The following is a 19,481-nucleotide window of genomic DNA, read 5'->3' on the forward strand; positions in this document are numbered from 1 at the left end:
AATTAAAAAGTAATAATAAAAACCTAAATATATTTAACAAGTATTTGACGTAAAACAAAAAAGGGAAATTAGGGAAGCCATATGCATGGCCAACTAGATAAATGATTAAAGAGATCAAAACTGCTGATTTAAATTTTGATCAGAATGTTCAAGAAAATTTTATATTTTCCCGGTAAAGGTATGGACTTTATTATATGTCTTTATTCTTGTTTTTTTTTGTTGTTGTCAAATTGCCTATTGTGTTGCTCATCCATTTGGTATAAATAGGCAAGTTTATTTTGAAATTGCACTCCTTTGACAGCATTTTTTTTATTTATTAAATTGATTTGTCACACCTGGTATGTAGATTATTCTGACTTTATTGTGATAATTAGACATTATTGTGATGCATCTGATGTGCATTTTAAAAGCTCCGCAACTTCTTGTTTTCCCACTTGTTTTCTTCCCTAAAGCTAATGCAGAATTTTAAATACCTTCAGCTCATTTATTTAAAGTCAAATTAGAGCTCACGCCCTGCCTGGCATATTGTCAATAGGAAGCAAGAGAGATTGTTTGGAGGACAGGCCTGATAAAATGTTTTTTAATTACAATAGAGGAAGTGTGGCCTTCGTTCAGGACCCACCCTTAACCCCCTCCTCCTGTCATTCTCAGATGCTTTGATTTCTGATAATGTACTTTGCTGACTCTGGCTCTCTTCTGCAGGATCCTTCGTCACATTACCTCTGATATCGGCTTTGACAAACTACCATATTGATTCCCTAGACTTCTCAAAGCTTTCTGCTGAGCACATTAATCAGGGACCTCGATTGTCTGGCCTTGCCGCTTTCTCTCTTTGGTTGCAATATCAAAGTAATAATTTTATGCATTACATGTAAATCGATGGATCTCTTAGTCTTTGTCTTACAAATCATAATTCCAAAGAATTTTGATCTTAATGAGTCATTGTGTAATCTAGTATTAATTATGGCATTTCATGGTAATTATAACAGGGTTTATTATAACAGAATATCTTTCTCTGTATTGTTTGTCATTTTCCAGTGCAAATACCTAAATATTCTTAAATCATACTTGAGATGCAAAATTAATTCAAGGGAAAATATTTATTCTTTTTTTTTAGGTGTTTTATCTGACCCTTTTGGCAGATATGTGTTCTTGTTTTATTCATAAACATTTGCAGTGGAAACAACATTACTTTTTCCAGTTTGATCAGAAGGTACAGTAAAAGTTATTTCCGTATACTAGTTAAATAAAGTAAAAATATATTGGAAAATAGTTGAATGTTGAATGATGTGTTCACTTTAATTTATTCCTTATGTTTTTCTTACTTAAGTCTTAAAAATGTCTTAAGTTAACCTTAAAAAACCTGCATAAACCCTGTAGCCTGTAATGAGTTACCAATAACCCTTAAAAATAAATTATATCAAATTTGAAAACAAACAACATATTACTGTCTATCATTATCTTTGATTTTATTACATACCTACCTCCTTATTCCCTATATATATATATATATATATATATATATATATATATATATATATATATATATATATATATATATATATATATATATATATAATTTTTTTTTTTTTTTTTTTTTTTCAGGCAGGCAGGCAGGAGTGAGGGTGCTAACTGGCCTTAATGGAATTATTTAGACAGCCAGCAAAATTTGATCAGCACTATTAGCCTGAACGGCCAGCTTTTCCTTTTCATGAGAGTTAGTATCAGTGCTGAAATGCTGCGTGGGGAATGCTCAGGGAAGCATGTCTTAATTCCTCATTGACTCTTTGACCTTTTCCTCATCGCTGATACTGTAACAGACCTGGAGGAGGAGTAGAGTATCACCGCACGTTGACAGGCCAGGCATTTGTGGCTTTGACAGGCTGACGTGAGCTCTTGAGAAACTCAAGCCCATGCCGCGGTGTTTTTGGTCGGGCCCACAAGTGTGGTGCCAAACCACAGGAGACGACATTAGTCTGAGCAGGTGCTTATCACTTACACCTCACCTCGGTCAATGGTCTAGGATAACAGAGCAGCAAATTGGCTACTGTAAAGTAACGGAAAATTTTACGGTGCCACGTTAAGAGATCAGTGCCTTGTTTTAAGGGCCGTGCAATCAAGACTCATGTTTGTAATTGGAGGTCTAAATTACCCTCTCTTGAATGTAAGGTACTAATCAACAAAGGATTAAGCACTTGTATTAACAAGTTCAATTACATGCAAATAAAGGAGACCAAGTTGAAATCTTTAAATACAAACACTATTTACATTTTAGGTAACTAATGAAAATGTGAAAGCTGGATTTGATCGTGTCGGGGTTGGGGGAATTCGGAGCTACATGGTGTATAATCTATTATTTAGCAAGAAAAGTCGCATACATTTTTGGTTGACGTGGAGATGTATTGGTTTGGCAGAAACAATAATTGCATGAATAACCCCTGCAGCTAATTCTGTGAAGGTTATCATTGAGTTCCCAGACCAACTACGGGCTCCTGTGCCTCGCAGGGTGCTCTATCAGCAGGGGGATGTCAGCTGCATTACAGTTTGTGTCATCTGTTCCAGGGACGCCATGATTTTTATGTCAACAGAGGTGCTGAGACAAATAGGTTTAGAATTGAACTCCTTCATTAAATGATGGTGACAAACCAAGGTAAGCAATTATAGCTCATTGAATCACATTCATGAGGACATCTTCAAGAATGTCACAAGTCTGCCAGTGTATTAATTGCATTTGTGTCTCGTGATATTACAGTATTGGCTCCAGTCCTAAATTCTGATTAAGTTCATTTTAGTATGGAAAGAGATTTTCTTTTATGGAATAAGATCACTATTATGAGTGTAGTCATGTGACTGTCTTGTAGGTAAATATACTAAATATAATTAGTTCAAATTTTTGTCAGTTCCTTGGTTTGGATTATTTTAACCAACGACTTCAGTTTTACAAATACCATTGTCTTGTTGGATCCACAATTAGGTGAAGTTGACAATGGTTATATAACACTTTTTTTTTTTTTTTTAACGACTGTATACTTTGATACTACAGAGGTGGGTCTGAATATAGAATATAGTCAGAATATAGTCTTTGAGCAGGCACAGAGCAGCCTTACCTCTGGTGCGTAAAGACAGCTTTAGTCACTTTCATAATTGTCAGATATTGGCTTATACACCATCCAATTTTTAAGTTTTTGTGAAATAATTTTAAATAAATTGCCATTAGTGTTACATACTTCTGTTTGCTCTGCCATGCTATTTCTAATTAAGTGTGTGTGCTTGTTTTTAACGTTTAGGTGATAGTTTAGAGTAATTGTTACATATTAAATTAAACGTGAGTCTGATTCATGTGATGCTATTGTTATTTTACCTGTATTAACCTGATCATGTAAAAAAATAATAATAATGTTAATCCTTTATATTTTTTCAACTTCCAGCTTAGGAGGAAGGAAGTCATGTGTGATAGCGATTGCATCACTGTACTTTCCAAGTGTTGTTGTTACAACTGACCCCACGCTACAACCATTCCTGGTCTTAATGCCCTGTGATAGTAAGTATATTTTAATAGAGATTTCCCTTATTGCATCATGTTAGCACAGCTTTATCAGACAGAAAAATGAAAATGGATTTAGTGCAATTGTTAAAGCCTTAGTGATTTCTGTGTATTATAATTGCTGACCTCACACCACTGAGGCTGGAATTACTTGGTGTTTTTTCTCCCATGCTATTGGGTGCTGAGAGTGGTTCTTATAGAAAAGGGAAAAGCCATTAAAAATCTATTAAAGCAGATCTTTTTACCCAGAGGGGAAAGCCTTCTCATTACTAAGCAGATTGGAAGGGATGACAAGTGGCTCTATATTTCTATTTTATTTTCCTCTCTCCTTTTTTCCCCCTCTCTGCATTTTTTATTTTGAAAAGGCCAGCTGAAAGGCAGCATGCCCACTGTGCCAATCAGTATTTCTACTGCTACGGGCTGCAGGTGGTTCCAGTGGCTGTCAGTCATGCGAGGCACTGACCCTTTCTGGATTCACGCAAGCGAGTTACAATTCACGCAGAACAATTCCTCAAGGCCGTCTCTGAAGCGCTCTTTAGTTGGAGTTTAAACAAATGCAACATTAATTAATGCAGAAGTTCATTTGAAAAGTTGTTCATTTGAAGTGCACAAGTGCAGATGATGTTATTTATGAATGCGTGTTAATACGTGCTTTATGTTAATGCCTCATCATCTGACTGACACATCCGTGCAAATGTATCTCTAACGCGTTGTCTGAATTCATGTTTTCTGTTTTGATATTTCCGAACATTTAGCTTAATGCATTGTTTTTGGTTCTCCTTCGAGCTGATTACAACTTCGCTTGTGCTTCTCCCTTGGAGCTTGGAATATGCCTCGATCATATTTACTGTTTACAGTGTTGACATTAAGAATAATGGATACTAATGGTGTCTCCATGAATTATTGTGAGAGTTAAATGAACTCTCCATTTTGTTATATATTATGCAGTATTTAAAGTTTTGGGTCATTAAAAACCAGACGGCCCACTCCCCCCCGCCCCAAGTTTGTCTTTTACCCCCTGCTAGTGTGCAGCGATGCCCTTGTTGCCACAGGCTACATTATATCTGTTCTTCAGAAAAGCATTATTACAATATTCTGAACTAATGCTTTGTTTTTGCATTCAGAATTTATGTTTTTTACTGAAGGAGTTTACGCTAGTCTAAGGAACCTGCGGTGGTACGACTTGTTTATATCTATATTTAAAATAAGTATGAATGATGTAAAGCTTGTTTCTGTGGTTTAATCCAGCTTTCACTTTCTTTTCTCATTTCTTTTGATGTACAGTAGGTTATACTCATTTAACCCTTATGTTGTGCTGAAATTCCTTCTTGTTGCTGGGCCAAAAAGAACCAGTTTTTAAATAATTGCTTGTAAATGTCTGATTATGCGAAGTTATCAAAAAGTGTACTTCAGTTTTTGAGTGGAAAAAAAACAAACAAACATTATTTGTGGATAATTTTTCACTCGAAATCATTGTTCACTTAAAAACTGAGGTGCATAATCTGAGATCAATGAGGCCTACAATCAAATGCAAAACCTTTGCTAATTGAAAGAAAGCAAGTTGATAAAAAGATTGAATCCAATGTTTTGGTAATAACATAACATAAAGAGATATTTATATGCGGTTTTTGTAGGCTGCTCTTTTTTCACTATAGGAACACCGCAAGTGTAACGAGATGGGGGGAAAATACCCCAAAAGTCCAAACATTTTCAAAACATTTTTGATAGGTTGTTATACCCTGTGTGAGAGAAGTCATTAAGATTTATTTCAATGCAAAAGCATTAACTTGCATGTTCGGAAAAGAGCAAATCCTCTCCAGGTCAGAATGGTTGGAACACAACATGAGGGTTAACACTGATTCATCTCTTAAATGTGTATTGACCGTCTTTAAGGCTCGCCAAAGTTCACACATCTGCTGCTCCAAGGGCACGTTCTCTTCAGCTGGAGGTTAACGGCATCTACCAAAGGTCAAGATTTTTATTCCTCTTAGAAATGTGTTTTCAGTGTTTTATGCATCCATATGCATTCTTATATACAGCAGAAATCGTGTCTAGCCATCACAGATCTTATAGTTGCATTTAGTGAAATAGCCATCCACTTTAAATACACGTTTTCAAGGCAGCAAAGAGCAATCCTTTACAAAAGGGGAAAAAACATAGAGGAAAGAGAGTGAAATAAATCATTCCTGTTATCCACTTTGATACTCATTCTCTTTTTTCGCAAACGTGATGTTAGATCTCCAATCTTTCTGCAAATGAGCCCTGGCCCTCTGTAATGGCTTTCTGCTTCTCATGGGAAGTGCGAGCCGTACGCTCGACCCAAAAGCTGCTGATTGAAGAGGAAAATGTAATACAGGTGTAAAGCAGACTTGATGGGGGTCTTATGCAAGGGTTATGAATTTTAACCATTTTCATCTACACTCTTGTATGTACATACATGTCGAATTGGATGTGAATGTGCTGGCTGGACTGTTTGCTGCTCCACAGAGACTGGAGGGTTTCTGCTGGGCTGTTGCTAATTCCAGATGAGAGGATTGCTATTATGCCAAATTAATAGGAATTATGGAGGATTGAGTTGGTTAAGAAAGCACTTGATTAAGCTTTACACAGTCCAGCAGTTTCAGGAATGAAGGCAATGCCGACTGTGACTATACAGCACAATAGAACTTGAACAGAGACCTTAAGATGCTTTTTTTTATATATATTACAATTAGACATAGCACAGTAATCTTTTTCTATTTTTTTAAATTGATTTTTACTTCTTTATTAAACAATGTATCCATTTATTTATTTATATTATTGTTAAATAATTTGATTCTGATTTTAGATTATAATTGTTTACATAGTTTTTATTTCTCCTGTTATATTTTTGGGAAATGCATTTCTCTCTTGCGCATAATTGTCTGTAAAAAGTTAATATCAGTAATTATGCAAATAGTACATTAAGCAAGTTTCTACATCTGTGCACAGAATTTTTTTGTTTTGAATGCTCAGGCATGTAATGACATTTATGGGCATTCTTTTTCAGAAATCCACTAAATGGAACTATTTATTGATAATCCCAAAAATGACTTACAGTTTTCAGTTAAGATGCAGACGCCCTTATGTTGCATGGAAATGGAAGTTTTTTTAAATGTGTGTATATATATATATCTAATCAAAGTATGTGCACCCTCAGTTTCCATGAATACGAGGCCTCTGGTTTAAAATTTCACAAAGTAATGTGAAAGTTGCTGCCACCCTGTAATTTTAAATCAATAGTGTGGCTTACTAGTGTCTGTGATGACTTAAACCAGGGTAAATGCTTGACCTGGAAAGCCAAGTGTGTGTCTATCATGGTCCCTCTTCAGGGATAAAGTAATTGATGGGTGGAGTCTCGTGGCTGCTAATTTATTACCTATATGTAAATTTAATGATGTGATTGGAAGCGTTACAGACCTGAACCCTCAGGCAACAAGGTTTATACAACAGCCCTGTTTAGTTATTGTCCAACAAAGGGGGAATTCACTTAACACAACCTGCAGAGATTAGTGGGTAATTGTTGCTATAATCGATAAGTCACCAGAGCATAAAATAAAAGGTGCTGTTGTTTGAGGGAGGGGGTCTGAAATGGGTTTCCAGGGTCATTTCTTTGAGTTGAGGCAGCTATAGATTGCATATGTTCATTTCATATCAGTGCACTAGCCATGTGTCTGCATTTTGAGTTGAAGCCTGATTTTGGCATGTGAATATATAGGAAAGAGAATCTATGTATATGTTTGTGTGTGTGGGTGAGTGGGTGCAAACAGTGGGGCTGGGTGTGCTTGGATGAGCCTCATTGTTCCTGTGCGGCCTAGTGACAATGCTGGCGGGCAGATAGGGATGAAACCTGAGCAGGGTGACAGTGATAAATAGCCCTTTTAATAACAGCTGCCCCACTTGGCCAGCCACTCACAGCCTGTGTCCTCTGTGTATTTATTTCTATGTTTATTTATGCATCTATAGCAAGAAGGAAATCACAACCGTAGGGCTCCAATATGTCTTTTTTTTGGGGTGGGGGGGGGGGTGATTTCACAGATTTGGATTTTTAGAGGGTGTTGTTCTCAACCCAACCAAATCATTCATCTCTCCTAAGGTCTCCAATGACTTTGTGTTTCTGCATCAAGGCCCTTTGCAGATCTATATTTTGGCATATCCAGCATGAATATTGCCTGTTCTCTTCTTTGTGTTTCTACGGGATGACCTTTACAATAGTGATGTTTTCTTTATTTCACATCCAATGGGTAGTCTTTTTTTTATAATCAATATCTACCTATCATTCTCTTTTATTGTTTTTTCTTTATTGTTATCTATCTATCTATCCGTCCGTCTTCTATCAGGCATCTGCCAGTCTGTCTGTCTGTCTGTCTATCTTTCTATTCATCTAATGCTCTGTCCATATGTCTGTCTGTATGTCCATCCGTCCGTACATTTTTCTATTTATCATCTGTCTGTCTGTCTGTCATAGGTCTGTTTGTCTATCTGTCTGTCTGTCTGTCTGTTTGTCTATCTGTCTGTCCATCTTTCTATCATCTGTCTGTCCATCATTTATTTGTTCATCTATCTGTCCATAGGTATGTCTGTCTGTCTGTCTGTCTGTCATCTATCTGTCTGTTGGTCTGTCTATCTGTCTGTCCGTCTTTCTATCTATCATCTGTCTATTTTTATGTCATCTGTTTGACTCTCTGTCCACAGGTCAGTGAATCTGTCCGTCTGTCATCTATTTGTCTATCTATCTGTTTATTGGACTGTCTGTCTGTCTGTCTGTCATCTGTCTGTCCATCATTCCATCCATCCTTCTGTCATTTCATCACATACATTTCACAATATACTGTAGAAAACTTTTAGTGAAATTGACTTTGACCATTTATATGTCTTCCACCCTTAGAGCATGTGTGTGTGGCCTGGAGAAGTTCTCTTGTTGTATTTAAAGACATGCTGCTTGCTTTTATGTTGATTTTAACCGAGCCATTAGACTGAGGGCAAGTTCTTTTGTCTGCTGAAATATAACCCGGGGCTTGAATGACTGAATAGTGAAAGTCACAGCAGTATATCAGAGGTGTCAGAGCAGGCTCCTTCAGGGCACTGTTTCCCCTGCTCTCATTCAAACCAATTCTCCCTCCTTAATTGGCTCAATTAGTTAAGTTTCCATGTACATTATCATCTATGCATTTTTCATGATCCGTTTTAATGCCACGGCGGCATAGAACAGGGCAACTTTCGGCTATGATTTAGCATTTGGTGAAATGTTAATGTCAGAGCTAGTAACTGATTGGGATAATTAAGTAATTATAGGCAGATGTTGGAACAAATGCCAAAACAGGCTTTGCCCTGCAGAAACTTTTCTCTGCGCTGATTTTGACACCCCTGTTGTGTGGGGATATCCCAGAGGTACCTGTAAAATAGTTACAGTTTCACCCTTGTGATTATTCGGTTGGAGTCTTTGATATTGAACAAAAATGGGTTTTTATGTTATTGTGTGGAAAGGAAATGGGCTGTAAAGAGAGTGTGATCAGAATAGCAAATCACAGAACCTAATAGCCAGGGCCAGCGAACCACAGCTCTGGCCTGGAGTTAACGCAGAAACATACAAACACACATTTTGTTCTTCACCAATTTTTACTCCAGATGGATTTCTGGTAACGCCAATATGTACTAGTATGGTAGTATCACATCAAAATAAACTGATCAGACTATCGGTGGTAAATCAACAGTGTGCCGTGACTTCACATCAGGTGTACGGAGAGCCTGTGAATGCTTTTGACAGCTGTCATAATTGGAGTGTGGCTGGCAGGCATTGCAAAGTGTAGATCGATAAGCAACACATTTTCCATTAAAGAAAGATTACGTGAACATTGCTGTAAATAGCCAGGAGCGGCTAAATCACTGATAGACTTAAATTGGTCAACATTTTGAATGCTGGAGTGACACTTCAGGTACTCGTCTTAGGGAGTAAGCAAAAAAAAAGTAGCAAAGATTTTCATAGTACATATCTGTTTTTAATGTCAGAGCTAAAGGAATAAAGAAACGCCCCAAATGGTCCTTTTTCTCTCTCTGTCTTGTTATAATTTGTAATAAAATGTATATTTATTTAATATTGTTTATTATATTTACTTAAAATTCATTCATTTATCATTTATTTTACTGAATAGGTTAATTTAGATGCTTCATGTAAATGATTCATAATAATAAAAAAATTATTGTACTTAGTACTACGTTTTTAACTCAGTAATGTACCTGTTCAAGATTAAAGGGGGGGGTGAAATGCTCGTTTTCACTCAATATCCTGTTAATCTTGAGTACCTATAGAGTAGTACTGCATCTTTCATAACTCCAAAAAGTCTTTGGTTTTATTATATTCATAAGAGAAAGATAGTCTGTACCGATTTTTCCCGGAAAAACACGACCGGCTGGAGGCGTGACGTGTGGGCGGAGCTAAAGAATCACGAGCGCCAGTAGGCTTTTGCGTTGAGAGCATTTGGAAGTTGTGACATTACCGTGAGGAAAAAAACATCCAAAACAAACCATGGCTTACAGTCAGATTCAGCCGTTTATTTATGATCCAGAATCAGATCCCGAGGCTGAAACTGAAGGAGAGCAGCAGCAGCAACGACTCGCTCCGAGCGGGGCTCGAACCCGGGTCTCCGGCATGGGAGGGGACGCACTAACAAGGAGGCAGAGATATTTTAAGCAGTTTTACTCACCGCCTGCGGTTCCAACACACAATCATGACCCTTTTTCGTTGGGATTGCATCATCCTTAAGAAATAAACGATGTTCAAATCCGTCGTCAAACTGGGCCTTGTTTGTAAACAAAGCATCTTCGAAATGCAGGGAACAAACACAAACACTTGCACAACTCCGTTGATGCTCTGTAAAAATAAACTCCATCCACTGGTCCCTTAATGCTGTTTCTCTTTTGGTAATCTGTGCAGGGTTGTCTTGCCCTGGCAACCAAAAACACACTTCTTTGGGACATTTCGCTGTCGCTCTGATCAGTGAATGTCTGTGCTCGCCTCTCAGTGCTCTGCTATACGGGAGCGCGCGCTCTTCCGGCAGATGTGCCCTTAGGACCCATATAAGGAAATTCTGCTCCATCTAACGTCACACAGAGCCATACTCGAAAAAAACTTTCCGAAACTTGTGACAAACCGGAAGGAGTATTTTTGGAACAGAAATACTCCTTCAAACGTACAACTTAATTTTTGAAACTTTGTCCATGTTTAGCATGGGAATCCAACTCTTTAACAGTGTAAAAAAACTCAGTATGCATGAAATAGCATTTCACCCCCCCCCCCCCCCCCCCCCCTTTAATATTGATATGCACACTGAGAAAATGCATCTCTAAATGCTAAATTTTTTATTATGTGATTGAATGTGGCTTACACACACATTGATTTGTTTGGATGGTCCTCTCTTGAATGTAACATTTAAAAATTCTGGTTTGTTTAGACCAGTGGTTCTCCCCCTTTTTTGCCCCGTAGGTCCCCCATCGTACAACATAATATTCAAAAGCCTCTAATATTGGCTAAAAATATGTCTTCTAGTATTTCAGCTGTAATTATGACAATGTTGCATGTTTTCCATTTGTTTTATTAACAGTAACTGGGAATGGTGTAGTAATATACCAATTCTAATTTATCAAATTTCTCTAAATTGTCCATTTTATCCTCATCCTTTTATCCTTACTTTATCCAAAGCCCCTTAAATAACACTATTCTAGTAAGCTTGATATTTGAAGCTTGTAGTACATCTAACTATAGTTTTTCAAAACGAAGTCTTAGTTGTAGTTAAACTACTTCAAATTATGATTAGCTTTAACTTTGACGAGCTACAGCTTCACTGTACAGTTTCCCCAACACTGCTAGTTAGAGCAACACTGTCTCTTTAAGATCAGGTCCTGCTTTAAATATATGTATAAGATATGCATGTAAAGCTATGTATGTATTTGTGCATGTAGACATGTATTAATGTGCATTTATGTTTACCATGAGCCACCTAGGGATAACCATAATGAGACAGTGTAGTTTCATCTGGCTAGCAGTCCGAAATGCCAGAGTGCTCATCATAAACACATCATTACACATAGATCTACAGGCCACCAAGGAGCACAAATCTACAGTTAATTGGCAGAGAACTGTGAGGGATGATTAAGAAATAAAGAACGCTGGGAGCTGAAAAAAAAAAAAAGATACAAGAAGCAAAAATCAACAGTGGCTGCAGGGCAATCAATCAAATCTGTCAGTGCCTTTACCACACGGTGTAATTTATTGGAATTGTTCTTAGGAAATGGGAACACTGTGTAATGTGTAGCTAAGATCACTTTGTAACACCTCACAGCAGTTGACATTGAAACCAATCTTGGGCTGTGTCCTTTGATCTGTGACTCTGCCCTTTGTTGTCGTTGCCGGTTTAAGCTTTTTTAAAATGAGTAGGTGAAATATCTCGGCCGGTTGTTAAACGTTTTTAGGTAGCAGTCTCTTCCTAGCCAGTGGAAATTATGCACAAATGAAGTATTAACAAGAAGTGACAAGGTGTCATGGGATTGGAAGTTATGATTGAGGTCAAATGCATTATTGTTTTAGGCAGGAAAATTCAGTATTGTGAGACAGGGGTCAAATGCAGCATTGACAGCAGTTGATGAGGCATTTGGAATACATTTCTGAATGCATCAGTCATGTCTAAGCTGACAGTGCACTCGCTAGATGATTATCATGATGGTGTATCGCTTAAGCACAGGTCAGGTGTATGTGTGTGTGTGTGTGTGTGTGTGTGTGTGCTGCAGTGTTTAAATACGAGTCAGACCCGTGTGGTGTGTAAAACGGCCCACTCTAACTCACTCTCGCTCTCTATCTTTCTCTCTCTCACACACACACACACAGGCTCTAGCAGACCTCTAAATCATGTTTCCTAATTCCCTGAGCCACATCTCAATCATTTTCCCTGCTAATTTGAGAGTCACCCTCATTTCGTTTTAAACGATTCATTTTCAGCACATTTGTACAGTAAATGGCCCCGATGTGTTCTACAATTTAGTCAATTACTGTTTCAGCCACTGGGGCTCCAGGGAGGCCGAGCACACATGGCCTGAAGGTACCATCTCAATAATTGTTTCAGGAAAGTTGGGAATGGATCGGTAACGCTGTGTTCTACTTATTGAAATGTCAATTGGAGCCAGGACTTCACACTTACCATTCTCTATTTATAAATTTCTATGTTCCATTAAAAATGTATAGATCTCCTTTCCTCTTTATGTTTCTGACCTGAAGCAAGGAGAGTGCAACAGATGTTTGGCTCGTGTTGTTCACACTTGCTTTGTGGTTGGTGATTTAAACCTGATTTTTTTTCACTCCGGAATCAAATTGAAGGGTAAGGAATGTTCTTTTGCATGGTATCACAGGCTAATTATCGTAATTAACATTATGATGTATTCTTTTTCTGTTTCTGTTGTTGGATTTGTCTTTTGCAGGAATTGCTGTGTTGTGCTTCAGTTGAAGTGTGCAAACAGTACTTGACTATTTGATGGCTCTCATGAGGTAATTCTTGATTAAATGCATATACTGGTAATACTTCACAATAAGGTTCACTTTGTTCACTTTTAGTTAATGCAATTGGTATCAATAAGTATTAATGAACAGCAATCTTTCTCAGCATTTATTAATCTAGAGTAAAGGAAAAGTTTTCCCAAAAATTATAATTTGCTAAATATTGCTCACCTTTAGCCCATCCAAGATGTAGATGAGTTTGTTTCTTAATCGTAACAATTTTGGATCAAAAGAGTGGATCCGCTGCAGAGAATGGGTACCGTCAGAGTGAGAGTCTAAACAGCTATTAAAAACATCGCAATTATCCACAAGTATTACATCAATTAACATCTGTGAAAAGCTGCATGTTTGTTAGAAACAAACTTAGCCTTTATACCATAATCTTTAACAACACTTTCTGTAAACTGTGCTTGATCTCTGCATATTTCTCTCCTGATTCAGACAAGATGAACTTTTGTTCACGGGAGAAAGTAATGTTATGGGTAGAGGACACTTATTTTAGTTAAAATCCTACAATGATGAATTTATAACAAATTTTATGCAGCTTTTTGCTTCACAAAGTTAATGTGAATTTTATATATTATATATTTATATAATAATAATAATAATAATAATAATAATGTATTATTATTATTATTATTTATTTATTTATTTATTTTTTCGGCTGTTTGGACTCCCTTTGACAGCACCTATTCATGCAGAGGTTCCATTGGTGCTAAATTTTCTTCTAATTTTCATCTACATCCTGGCTGGCCTGAGGGTGAGTACATTTTCAGCAAATTTTCATTTTTGGGTGAACTATTCCTTAAATGTTAATTTGTAAATTACTTGTTAATTTATGTTCATAATAACAATGTTAATTAATAAAGCTTAAAATGATTAAAAATGTATAAGTGATATGAAGTAAAATTAATCAAGATTAATAAATTCTGCAAAAGTATTGCTCGTTGTTTAATGCATGTTACGTTACCCTGTATTTTAGGTTTATAATAATTTTTAAATGATGCTCCTTATAGACATTTGATGTGATTTTTCTGCTCCACTCTCCTCCTCGTTTGTATTTTCTATAAGTGCCATCAATTTAGCATTCATATTATAACTCAGGGACTCTCACTCTCCCTACATGTAATTTTTCAAAGGGCCATAAAATTTGCAGAACTTCTCCTGAGGTCCTCTTTAATTACAAATTAATTAAACCAGAATCAATTAAAAAATTAGATCCCCTTAAATGAGGTCTTAATGGGTGTTAATGAGGGGGAGAATGTGTAACTGGACCAAAGAATGTGACCTGCAGACCCCAATTAACAAGCTAATTTTTTACCATTTGGACAAACGTCATTAAATTTAGATTTCATAACGGCAGCTCAGAGTTCTACTTGCTCTGTGTCACTTTGGAGGTCAACCTACTCTTGGCTATAAGGTAAACATGCTCTGATCAGAATTGTGTTCCCATATATGTGCCTATCGCAGAAGCACCTATATCAAATTACCCTTTTGTTTACACCTTTTGCACTTTCAGAAGGTTGCCCTTAATCTAAAATGCAACATCTTTTGTTCCTTCTCTCTTAATGCTGGCCTATTAAACAAGCCTGTTTATTAGATGCTAAGGTTGGTGTGGCATTAAGCAGTCAGTCTATCAGTATGTATTAAGTTGTCACTATGAGGTGATGGAGGGGGACGCAGTGAGCCTGAGCCGGACCAGTCTGCTGAGATGGGCCCAGGCCTATTAACTCCTATTGACAGTGACACACATGTGGCCTCCTCAATGAGTGGTTCCTTATTGATTTTTCTCTCTAGCGCTTTTCACTTCCCCTTTCATGCGCTGAGAGGCAGATCTTTATCTTGACTGATTGGTGATGTGAATTGTCTCACACATACACATGAGCCAGGCAGGGCAGAGTTTTTGCATCCATTTATATATCATTACTGTTTTTATAAATAAAGTAAAGCCGCTTGCATGTTTTATTATGGTGTTGTCTAACCCACGCATCAGATAAATAGCGTAAAACAGCGCATAAGGCCTGTCGGTATTCTCCCAATCCGCAATCTGTTCTGCCACTTTTGCCAAAATGAACTCTGACAGCAGATATCGACTTAATATCAGGGCAGGCCACTGGGAGAAAAAAATGATTATCCTCTAGTAAAATCAGCTATCGATGGGAAAGCAAATAGCTTCCACCTCACACCTTGAAGAGATTTATCGATATGTTATTTGATACATAGTTACTCAGTATCTGACACATGCGGGAGAGGGACGGGAGCATGGTGGCATATTGTGTTTGTTATTGGAGGACTGTGGTCATGGAATATGTCACACTCTCTTATTTTTCACTTAGCTGTTTAGTTGAGACTTTCTTTGCATCTAGCTGTGATGTTCTGCCTGAGTATGTGGTCTGCAAGAGCTAAATGAAATTGCTTTTCCAACTCCACAAAGGGTTTGGTTCTGTCTAAAAGTTAATCATAGCAAAAAGACTTTTAATTATATTATATTTCTTTCCTTCCCTTAGTGCCTTAGCGGTTTCTATAAAGTGACCTTCATGCCTGCATCCAGCATTTAGAATAGATAAAGAATTGCCCATTTTTAATTTTTTATTTCTTAATGCTGTATGGTTTTGGAGAATGCAGTTTAGTTACAGTCTTTCTCTTATATAGACTGTATATTGCATGCATAATGGAAAATGTCATGCATGCACATCCAAAATAACGTTGCATGTGTTGGGGGAAAAAAATTAAGAAAACGGCCACAGAATTTTTTCTTTCCAACTGACCGTTATATAGTTTCCCCAGTTTTTAAGAAAGAAAATTAGATCACTCAAACTATGATTCATGTTATTGTAAATAATTTTACTTAAATTCATACATTTGTATTTTGATTTATTAATTATATTAATTTATACTCTTTTATCATGTATTTCTGTAATTTTGCAATTGTTCTATTTATGCCTGCATGCATTATACTATTCCCTAAATGTTAATTTGTAAATGCATATAAATGCCTGCATGAATTATACTTATCTTCTACAGTACAGTAGATTTGCAATGTTATCCATGAGAAGCTGGATGCAGACTGAAAGTGAAATGCTTATCATATTCTGTTTTTGATTTCAAAGCATGAGTCCATTTCTAATATTGATTTTGAGCTTGAGGGATGAGCACATTTCCTGACATGCACAGATTTAGTTTAGTCAGATCATCCTTCTCTATTATCAAAATGCTAGAGTGTTGCCAGCCTAATAACTTTATGTGTCATGTTTGGCCCTGTCATCTGAATCTTGACAGTCTCGAGCGCTTAATTCCGATTAAAATTATTGATTATCCTCCTTACCGTGAACAATATCAGAGCAATCTTAAGACATGACGGACCGGTTGTCTATTAATGAAAAATTAATCTTTAGGGATTTCTGCTTGCTGCTTAATGTCATAGACCTGCAACCATAGCTCACCATTGCACTGTGGTCTTTTTATGACAGCATAATTGGAGATGAGCAGAAGCACCTGACTAGCCTGCATTCAGGAAAAGTCAATACTGCAAGCCAAACATCTTCTCACTCAATTGAACTCTACAGAAAATCCATACGGCACAGCTCTATTCGTTTATGGCAGTGAGAAATAACCCTGTCTCATTGAAAGCTGCAATGCCTACTTGCTTTCCAAGCAGTGATTCATGCGATTTTAATTTTTGTTCATGAAAACATATGATGCCATTTTATATGAAAATATATATGGAAATATTGGTACTAAAATTTATTAAAGGGATATTGCAGGTTTAATACAAAAAAATCTCAATGGACAGCATTTGTGGCATAATGTTGATTGCTGCCCCAAAAACTGTTTCAAAACTATCTTTCTTTTTTTCTGTTGAACATTAAGGAAGATATTTTCAAGATTTTTGGAAATCAAACACATTTGGTTCCCATTGACTTTGAATGTATGGGTGAAAAAATACAGCAGAAGACAGTGGGACCCAAAATTGTTTGATTGCCAACATCATGTTTCTTCTGTGTTCTTTTGAAGAAAGAAATGCATACTAGTTTGGAACGACATGAGGTCGAGTAAGCGACTGAATTGTAATTTTTGAGTGGACTACCTCTATAATATTAGTATATGTGTATAATAACACATGTATAATAATAATAATAATATTATAAGATGGTAACAGTTTTTTGTGCCTGTGCGTGAGTTTGTTTTTGTATTCATACATTCCTCCAGAGAGCGACATACCTGAGAAGGTCAGACCTTGACATGGAGCCAGCTGTACTGTATTTTCTCTGACACTGGCTGAGCTCACCCCTGTTGCCATTTGACTGGGCTATAATTTGTTTTTGTAGCCCTGTGCTTGTGCTCAACACTGCCTGCGATGTAAAACACAAAGCACTCTGAGGGGCTGTGCTTGCATGCAGTTATTTGTATCAGAATTGGGCATCTGGGATATGGCCCTATATTGCCTTTTTGGAATATAATTCAACCCACCGGTCTATGGGGCTTTAAACCTGCATTTTTTCCTGGCCATGTCATTACAAGGCCGTAACAAGCATGCATTTTTTTCTTTTATTTTGACACACTCACACGTCTAGTATTTGCGCACCACCTGCTCGAGACAAAGATATTTTGAAGCCTGACACTTCTATTGTTGTTGATGTGGCTGTTTAATCACTTTCTTACTCTGTAATTAAAGCCCAAGAGAAGCTGTGAAAAGGTAAAAGGAAAAAAGCGTTTAGACTTCGCCAACATTATGGCCTTGCTGTAATTGAAACTGCGGATGTTCCTCCATGCTTATTGTCTTTGGAGTGCTCCGTAAAAGTACCTCATGCTGAATACTTTATATAAGCAAAGCCCAAACGTAGACTCATGGCTGTGCTCTGACCCGAGCGTGGTGGCTGATTTGATACCGGAGGCCAAATGGTATCATAGCCTGATGGTGAGCTGATCTTCCTTTCCCTCTCTTTCTCTGAGCCGTTCAGAGTGCAGTAAAGGGTCTTTTAGAGTGGACCATGAATAGTGCATGGCCAAGCTTTCATTACAGGCCACACTAGATTGTAAATAAGATACAGGAAGGCCAGGATAGTGGAGCGCTGTTGCAGGGGTCAGACGAGCCTGAGTAGGTAGGGGCTGTCAGTCAAATCTGCATTGCACACGTCCATTCATTCCCCAAGGTTACCAGGTATACATGGCGGCATGGGGCATTTTCTTCGGATTTCACAAGAAGATGGCTCTATTTAACCAGGAAAGTGGGATGAAAAAAATTTGTGAAAATTGCCTCCGTGTCCTTTGACTCCTAGTTATTATAAATTCCTTTGAATAACGAAACAGAATGTAAAGTGCTCTCACATGCCATCTGATGGTGGAAAAAAATGAAAGTCCACAAAAGAGTGGTATACCAGCAAAATAACTGCAAAAGAGTGTCAGCAGGCCATCGTGGAAACACGGAAGCGCATAACAGCATAGTTGCTCAAAGGCTTGTATTGGTTTGGCTCAGGAAAACATCTTGTGCTGACAGAAGTCTAATTACCTTTGTGCTTGCATACATGGAAGAGGGTAATCACTATAAACTGTCAGACACCATAAGGCTCCTTACGCTTCAAAATTAATATCTCTCTCCTCATTTAATTAAGAAATTAAAGTGTTGCTTAACAGGTATTGATTGTAGCTCATAGGAAATGTAACCCATCAGTGCTAAAAGGCCCTTGACTAGAAGTTCAAAAGATAATGCAGCGAGTCCAGTGGAGGTGGAGGGAAAACTAACCTCACACTGACAGCTTTCATCAATGATAGTCTCCCTGCCATCTGCTCAATAAATTAAGGTGAAAAGATCTGATGGGGGTCTCATGCATAACCACTTCAAAAGCCACATTTCACCCAAACATGAATCTTCTGTTATTGTTTACAATTATGGTGTCTCAAACCTGTAGGACCTTATTTTTTCATTGAAAGTGAATGAAAAAAAGTATCATAAAGTTTTTAATGTGACCTGAAGTCTTTTAAAGCCATATGAAAGTTTTGTGTGAGAAATAGACCACAACATTACTAGTCAAATTTGGACAATACTAATCATTTTTGTTTAATTTTGATCTCTTTTTGGTATGATTAATTCTATGAGAGAATTAGAGTTAGTTAATTAGAGTATCTGATCTTTTCATTAAATCCTTTCACAAAACTAGTCTGAATGATTATTTACAAATTTGACTGATTCGATTCAAAGCAATCAAAGTGGTTACCAGTTAGCTGGAGGGGCTGATTTTAACTGAATAACTATTTAGTTTTTAAGTCTGTTCCTCATGCAAATGTATCATATGGCTTCAGAAGACTTGGGATTTAACGCACAAGCCATATGCACCACTTTCATGACACTTTTATGGCACTTTTTTATTCATTATT

This window comes from Carassius auratus, chromosome 18 (genome assembly GCF_003368295.1).
Source record: "Carassius auratus strain Wakin chromosome 18, ASM336829v1, whole genome shotgun sequence".
In the NCBI taxonomy this organism is placed as follows: Eukaryota; Metazoa; Chordata; class Actinopteri; order Cypriniformes; family Cyprinidae; genus Carassius; species Carassius auratus.